Here is an 8,007-nt window from a genome sequence, read left to right as displayed (position 1 = left end):
GGTGTGGATTCTGTGGTGGACAGGTTGCAGCAAATTTGGACTCACGTAGTGGACAATCTGACGTCCCAGGAGAAGGCTCAACGTTTCGCTAACCGCCGTCGTTGTGTTGGTCCCCGACTTCGTGTTGGGGATTTGGTTTGGTTGTCTTCTCGTTATGTTCCTATGAAGGTTTCTTCTCCTAAGTTTAAGCCTCGTTTCATTGGTCCTTATAAGATTTCTGAAATTCTCAACCTGTGTCATTTCGTTTGGTCCTTCCAGCTTCCTTTGCCATCCATAATGTGTTCCATAGGTCGTTGTTGCGGAGGTACGTGGCGCCTATGGTTCCCTCCGTTGATCCTCCTGCTCCGGTGTTGGTTGAGGGGGAGTTGGAGTATGTGGTGGAAAAAATTTTGGATTCTCGTATTTCGAGACGGAAGCTTCAGTACCTGGTTAAGTGGAAGGGCTATGGTCAGGAGGATAATTCGTGGGTTGTTGCCTCTGATGTCCATGCTGCTGATTTAGTTCGTACCTTTCATTTGGCTCGTCCTGATCGGCCTGGGGGCCCTGGTGAGGGTTCGGTGACCCCTCCTCAAGGGGGGGGTACTGTTGTGAATTCCGTTCTCGGACTCCCTCCTGTGGTCATGAATGGTACTTTGGTTAGTTCTGCTCTTGGACTCCCTCTGGTGGCTTTGAGCGGAACTGCTGGTCACTGAGGTTTGCTGTCTCAGCTGCCCTCGTTTATTGCTATGCTTGCTTCCCTATTTAACTTCACTCAGATCGTTACTTCATGCCAGCTGTCAATGTCTCAGTATTGGTTCAGATCTCTCTTGGACTTCTCTGAGGACCTGTCTACTCCAGCAGAAGCTAAGTTCTTGCTAGTTCATTTGTTGTTACTGCTTCCTGAATATATTTCTTAGTACTGCTAAATTCTAGTCCAGCTTGCCATCATGATATTCCCTTGCTAGCTGGAAGCTCTGGGGGTGCAGAGTTGCACCTCAACACCGTGAGTCGGTGTGGGGGGCTTTTTGCATACTCTGCGTGGTTTTTGTAGTTTTTGTGCTGACCGCATAGTTCCCTTTTCTATCCTCTGACTATTTAGTGAAGTCTGGCCTCCTTTGCTAAAACCTGTTTCATTCCTGTGTTTGTAACTTTCCTCTTCACTCACAGTCAATATATGTGGGGGGCTGCCTTTTCCTTTGGGGAATTTCTCTGAGGCAAGGTTAGGCTTCTATTTCTATCTTTAGGGGTAGTTAGCTCTTAGGCTGTGAAGAGGCGTCTAGGGAGAGTTAGGTACGCTCCACGGCTATTACTAGTGTGTGTGATAGGAGTAGGGTTTGCGGTCAGCAGAGTTCCCACTCCCCAGAGCTTGTCCCGATTACTAGTTTACTCATCAGGTCATTCCGGGTGCTCCTAACCACCAGGTCCATAACAGAAGCCGCCGCGGGAGAAGCTAGGAGGAAGACAAAGAGAAAGAGAACATCTACTGAGGCTCTGGCTGCTCCAACACAGACACCTACATCGCGGCAGGGGTCTAGCCGCAGCAGGAGCAGCCAGAGCCATTCAAGATCAAGCAGACTGTTTTTGCCTCCTCCCTCCCCTACAGAGGTTGCTGTGTCTTCCCCAGCTGATGTTGAGGGCTTTGATTTGCCCTCCAGTCTACTAGACTATGGATCCTCATTATCCTCCTCTTCCTCCTCCTCTCGCCATTCCCAAGCAGGGACCTATGTTGTGAATTTGGATTCTGGGCTCCCCCGGTGGCTACTGGTGGAATTGAACTGGTGTCTTCATCTTCTCTGTTCACCTGTTCCCATCAAGATGTGGGAGTCGCTATATAACCTGGCTGCTCTGTTAGTTGCTTGCCGGTCAACAATGTTATCAGAAGCCTCTCTGTACTTGTTCCTGCTCCTAGACAACTACTAGATAAGTTGGACTCTGGTCCATGTTTGTTTTTGCATTTTTGTTCCAGTTCACAGCTGTAGTTTCGTTACTGTGTCTGGAAAGCTCTTGTGAACAGGAATTGCCACTCTGGTGTTATGAGTTAATGCCAGAGTTTTAAAGTAATTTCTGGATGGTGTTTTGATAGGGTTTTCAGCTGACCATGAAAGTGTCCTTTCTGTCTTCTGCTATGTAGTAAGTGGACCTCAAATTTGCTAAACCTATTTTCATACTACGTTTGTTATTTCATCTTAACTCACCGCCAATACATGTGGGGGGCCTCTGTCTCCTTTCGGGGTATTTCTCTAGAGGTGAGCTAGGACTAATATTTCCCTCTGCTAGCTTTATTTAGTCCTCCGGCTGGTGCTGGGCATCTAGAATCAACGTAGGCATGCTACCCGGCCACTGCTAGTTGTGCGTTAGGTTTAGTTCATGGTCAGCTCAGTTCCCATCTTCCAAGAGCTAGTTCCTATATATGCTTATACTATGTTCTCTTGCCATTGAGATCATGACAGTTTGACCGGCCCACTAAAGGGTTAAAATCCTTGGCTGAGAAAGGAGAGAAATAAGTAGTCTGCTGAAATTTTTTTTTTTTTTTTTCTCTCCTTCTAATCTTTGAATGGCTCTGTGTCCACCTGTTTGTAATGGATCTTCAGAGTGTAACTGCAGGTTTGAATAATCTCGCCACGAAGGTACAAAATTTGCAAGATTTTGTTTGTCATGCACCTGTATCTGAGCCGAGAATTCCTTTGCCGGAATTTTTCTCGGGGAATAGATCCGGGTTTCAGAATTTTCGAAATAATTGCAAATTATTTTTGTCCCTGAAATCTCGCTCTGCCGGAGACCCTGCACAGCAGGTCAGGATTGTGATTTCCTTGCTCAGGGGCGACCCTCAAGACTGGGCTTTTTCATTGACACCAGGGGATCCTGCGTTGCTCAATGTGGATGCGTTTTTTCTGGCCTTGGGGTTGCTTTATGACGAACCTCATTTGGAGCTTCAGGCAGAAAAAACTTTGATGTCCCTATCTCAGGGGCAAGATGAAGCGGAAATTTACTGCCAAAGATTCAGTAAATGGTCTGTGCTTACTCAGTGGAATGAGTGCGCCCTGGCGGCGACTTTCAGAGAGGGTCTCTCTGATGCCATTAAGGATGTTATGGTGGGGTTCCCTGTGCCTGCGGGTCTGAATGAGTCCATGACAATGGCTATTCAGATCGATAGGCGTTTGCGGGAGCGCAAACCAGTGCACCATCTGGCGGTGTCCACTGAGAAGTCGCCAGAGAGTATGCAGTGTGATAGAATTCTGTCCCGAAGCGAGCGGCAGAATTTTAGACGGAAAAATGGGTTGTGTTTCTATTGTGGTGATTCTACTCATGTTATATCAGCATGCTCTAAGCGCACTAAAAAGCTTGGTAAATCTGTTTCCATTTGCACCTTACCGTCTAAGTTTATTCTATCTGTGACCCTGATTTGCTCTTTGTCATCTATTACCACGGACGCCTATGTCGACTCTGGCGCCGCTTTGAGTCTTATGGATTGGTCCTTTGCCAAACGCTGTGGGTATGATTTAGAGCCTTTGGAGACTCCTATTCCTCTGAAGGGGATTGACTCCACCCCATTGGCTAATAATAAACCACAATACTGGACACAAGTAACTATGCGTATTAATCCGGATCACCAGGAGATTATTCGCTTTCTGGTGCTGTATAATCTACATGATGATTTGGTGCTAGGATTGCCTTGGCTGCAATCTCACAACCCAGTCCTCGACTGGAGAGCTATGTCTGTGTTGAGCTGGGGATGTTAAGGGGGCTCATGGGGATGTACCTGTGGTTTCCATTTCATCATCTATTCCCTCTGAAATTCCTGAGTTCCTGTCTGACTATCGTGACGTCTTTGAAGAATCCAAGCTTGGTTCGTTACCTCCGCACCGAGAGTGCGATTGTGCCATAGATTTAATCCCGGGTAGTAAATACCCAAAGGGTCGTTTATTTAATCTGTCTGTGCCTGAACATGCTGCTATGCGGGAATATATAAAGGAGTCCTTGGAAAAGGGACATATTCGTCCATCGTCATCTCCCTTAGGAGCCGTTTTTTTCTTTGTGTCAAAAAAAGACGGCTCTTTGAGACCATGTATTGATTATCGGCTTTTGAATAAAATCACTGTTAAATATCAATACCCATTGCCGTTGCTGACTGATTTGTTTGCTCGCATAAAGGGGGCCAAGTGGTTCTCTAAGATTGACCTTCGTGGGGCGTATAATTTGGTGCGAATCAGGCAGGGGGATGAGTGGAAAACCGCATTTAATACGCCCGAGGGCCACTTTGAGTATTTAGTGATGCCTTTTGGTCTTTCAAATGCTCCGTCAGTTTTCCAGTCCTTTATGCATGATATTTTTCGCGATTATTTGGATAAATTTATGATTGTGTATCTGGATGATATTCTGATTTTTTCGGATGACTGGGACTCTCATGTCCAGCAAGTCAGGAGGGTTTTTCAGGTTTTGCGGTCTAATTCTTTGTGTGTGAAGGGTTCTAAGTGTGTTTTTGGGGTACAGAGGATTTCCTTTTTGGGATATATTTTTTCCCCCTCTTCCATTGAAATGGATCCTGTCAAGGTTCAAGCTATTTGTGATTGGACGCAGCCCTCTTCTCTCAAGAGTCTTCAGAAATTTTTGGGCTTTGCTAACTTTTATCGTCGATTTATTGCTGGTTTTTCGGATATTGCTAAGCCATTGACCGATTTGACTAAGAAGGGTGCTGATGTTGCTGATTGGTCCCCTGATGCTGTGGAGGCCTTTCGGGAGCTTAAGTGCCGTTTTTCCTCTGCCCCTGTGTTGCGTCAGCCTGATGTTGCTCTACCTTTTCAGGTTGAGGTCGACGCTTCTGAGATCGGAGCTGGGGCAGTGTTGTCGCAGAAAAGTTCTGACTGCTCCGTGATGAGGCCTTGTGCCTTCTTTTCCCGTAAATTTTCGCCCGCTGAGCGGAATTATGATGTTGGGAATCGGGAGCTTTTGGCCATGAAGTGGGCTTTTGAGGAGTGGCGCCATTGGCTTGAGGGGGCCAGACATCAGGTGGTGGTATTGACTGACCACAAAAATTTGATTTATCTTGAGACCGCCAGGCGCCTGAATCCTAGACAGGCGCGCTGGTCATTATTTTTCTCTCGGTTTAATTTTGTGGTGTCATACCTACCGGGTTCTAAGAATGTTAAGGCGGATGCCCTTTCTAGGAGTTTTGAGCCTGACTCGCCTGGTAACTCTGAGCCCACAGGTATCCTTAAGGATGGAGTGGTATTGTCAGCCGTTTCTCCAGACCTGCGGCGGGCCTTGCAGGAGTTTCAGGCAGATAGACCTGATCGTTGCCCACCTGATAAACTGTTTGTTCCTGATGATTGGACCAGTAGAGTCATCTCTGAGGTTCATTCTTCTGCGTTGGCAGGTCATCCTGGCATTTTTGGTACCAGGGATTTGGTGGCAAGGTCCTTCTGGTGGCCTTCCCTGTCACGAGATGTGCGAGGCTTTGTGCAGTCTTGTGACGTTTGTGCTCGGGCCAAGCCTTGTTGTTCTCGGGCTAGTGGATTATTGTTGCCCTTGCCTATTCCTAAGAGGCCTTGGACGCACATCTCGATGGATTTTATTTCAGATCTGCCTGTTTCTCAGAAGATGTCTGCCATCTGGGTGGTGTGTGACCGTTTTTCTAAGATGGTCCATTTGGTTCCTCTGCCCAAGTTACCTTCTTCTTCCGAGTTGGTTCCTCTGTTTTTTCAAAATGTTGTTCGTTTGCATGGTATTCCTGAGAATATCGTTTCTGACAGAGGGACCCAATTCGTGTCTAGATTTTGGCGGGCATTCTGTGCTAGGATGGGCATAGATTTATCTTTTTCGTCCGCTTTCCATCCTCAGACGAATGGCCAGACCGAGCGGATTAATCAGACCCTGGAGACATATCTGAGGTGTTTTGTGTCTGCTGACCAGGATGATTGGGTTGCTTTTTTGCCATTGGCGGAGTTCGCTCTCAATAATCGGGCCAGCTCTGCCACTTTGGTGTCCCCGTTTTTCTGTAATTCGGGGTTTCATCCTCGATTTTCCTCTGGTCAGGTGGAATCTTCGGATTGTCCTGGAGTGGATGCTGTGGTGGAGAGATTGCATCAGATCTGGGGGCAGGTGGTGGACAATTTGAGGTTGTCCCAGGAGAAGACTCAGCTTTTTGCCAACCGCCACCGTCGTGTTGGTCCTCGGCTTTCTGTTGGGGATTTGGTGTGGTTGTCTTCTCGTTTTGTCCCTATGAGGGTCTCTTCTCCTAAGTTTAAGCCTCGGTTTATCGGCCCGTATAAGATATTGGAGATTCTTAACCCTGTTTCCTTCCGTTTGGACCTCCCTGCATCCTTTTCTATTCATAACGTTTTTCACCGGTCATTATTGCGCAGGTATGAGGTACCGGTTGTGCCTTCCGTTGAGCCTCCTGCTCCGGTGTTGGTTGAGGGTGAGTTGGAGTACGTTGTGGAGAAAATCTTAGACTCTCGTGTTTCCAGACGGAGACTCCAGTATCTGGTCAAGTGGAAGGGATACGGCCAGGAGGATAATTCTTGGGTGAATGCATCTGATGTTCATGCCTCCGATCTGGTTCGTGCCTTTCATAGGGCCCATCCTGATCGCCCTGGTGGTTCTGGTGAGGGTTCGGTGCCCCCTCCTTGAGGGGGGGGTACTGTTGTGAATTTGGATTCTGGGCTCCCCCGGTGGCTACTGGTGGAATTGAACTGGTGTCTTCATCTTCTCTGTTCACCTGTTCCCATCAAGATGTGGGAGTCGCTATATAACCTGGCTGCTCTGTTAGTTGCTTGCCGGTCAACAATGTTATCAGAAGCCTCTCTGTACTTGTTCCTGCTCCTAGACAACTACTAGATAAGTTGGACTCTGGTCCATGTTTGTTTTTGCATTTTTGTTCCAGTTCACAGCTGTAGTTTCGTTACTGTGTCTGGAAAGCTCTTGTGAACAGGAATTGCCACTCTGGTGTTATGAGTTAATGCCAGAGTTTTAAAGTAATTTCTGGATGGTGTTTTGATAGGGTTTTCAGCTGACCATGAAAGTGTCCTTTCTGTCTTCTGCTATGTAGTAAGTGGACCTCAAATTTGCTAAACCTATTTTCATACTACGTTTGTTATTTCATCTTAACTCACCGCCAATACATGTGGGGGGCCTCTGTCTCCTTTCGGGGTATTTCTCTAGAGGTGAGCTAGGACTAATATTTCCCTCTGCTAGCTTTATTTAGTCCTCCGGCTGGTGCTGGGCATCTAGAATCAACGTAGGCATGCTACCCGGCCACTGCTAGTTGTGCGTTAGGTTTAGTTCATGGTCAGCTCAGTTCCCATCTTCCAAGAGCTAGTTCCTATATATGCTTATACTATGTTCTCTTGCCATTGAGATCATGACAGACCTACCAATCTCATTTGATTGCATCTATTGATACCCCCTAGTTTGCTTCCCCCATTTTCTTTCTGTTGTCCCCAAATAAACATTTTTTTTTCAAATAATATTTGTATTTATTGTAAACTATACTTATCGGCAACTCACACCGTGCGCCATCTACACACATTTAGTGTTTTAAACACCTCATTTATATGCAATGTCAGACACTATTTTATCATTTTTAAGTTAATTTTTTTGGGTGTCTCTCTTTGTTCTATGAGGTGTTTACAAACACTAACAGGATTAGATTGTATACTTACAAGAAAGGTATAGTAAAGGTACCTTGACACATAACGATTTTGTTAACGATATCGTTGCAACATCACCCTTTTTGGTGACGTAGCAACGATTCCGCTAACGATCTCGTTAGCGTGTGACAGCGACCAACAATCAGGCCCCTGCTGGGAGATCGTTGGGCGTAGGGAATGATCAGGACCATGTTTTGGTCGGTGATCACCCGCTGTCATCGCTGGATCGGCCTGTGTGACGCCGATCCAGCGATGTGTTCACTTGAAACCAGGGTAAATATTGGGTTACTAAGTTTAGTAACCCGATATTTACCCTGGTTACAAGTGAACACATCGCTGGATCGGCGTCACACACGCCGATCCAGCGATGACAGCGGGT

Source organism: Ranitomeya variabilis, chromosome 5 (genome assembly GCF_051348905.1).
Source record: "Ranitomeya variabilis isolate aRanVar5 chromosome 5, aRanVar5.hap1, whole genome shotgun sequence".
Lineage (NCBI taxonomy): Eukaryota > Metazoa > Chordata > Amphibia > Anura > Dendrobatidae > Ranitomeya > Ranitomeya variabilis.
This window is presented reverse-complemented; position numbering follows the sequence as displayed.